The sequence below is a fragment of the Apis dorsata genome, unplaced genomic scaffold (assembly GCF_000469605.1).
Source record: "Apis dorsata unplaced genomic scaffold, Apis dorsata 1.3 scaffold_346, whole genome shotgun sequence".
Classification (NCBI taxonomy): Eukaryota; Metazoa; Arthropoda; class Insecta; order Hymenoptera; family Apidae; genus Apis; species Apis dorsata.
This window is the reverse complement of record NW_006263613.1, coordinates 25,559-25,784: the sequence shown is the minus strand read 5'-3', so window position 1 is coordinate 25,784 and position 226 is coordinate 25,559. Positions and strand designations below refer to the sequence as shown.

General features: G+C 11.9%; 1 protein-coding gene across 1 annotated transcript in view; it reads right to left on the bottom strand.

The window, feature by feature from the left end:
• The window catches only part of LOC102677394 (voltage-dependent T-type calcium channel subunit alpha-1G), a 201,276-nt gene that overhangs the window by 199,174 nt on the left and 1,876 nt on the right, over positions 1-226 (bottom strand).

The window sequence follows — 226 nt, the reverse complement described above, 5'->3', positions numbered from 1 at the left end:
GCCATTCGAATAATTAATAAATTGATATAAATAAATAGATTGAAAATATAAATTAATATTATTACAATACAATTACTATAATATATAGTAAATATATATTTCGATCTAAATATTAGTAATAAAAATCTGTATCTAAAAACAGTTTTTAGGATTTTATGATTTTTTTAATTATTATATAAAATAATCAGCTAATTTATAATTTTTAAAATATATTTATAATTTTATA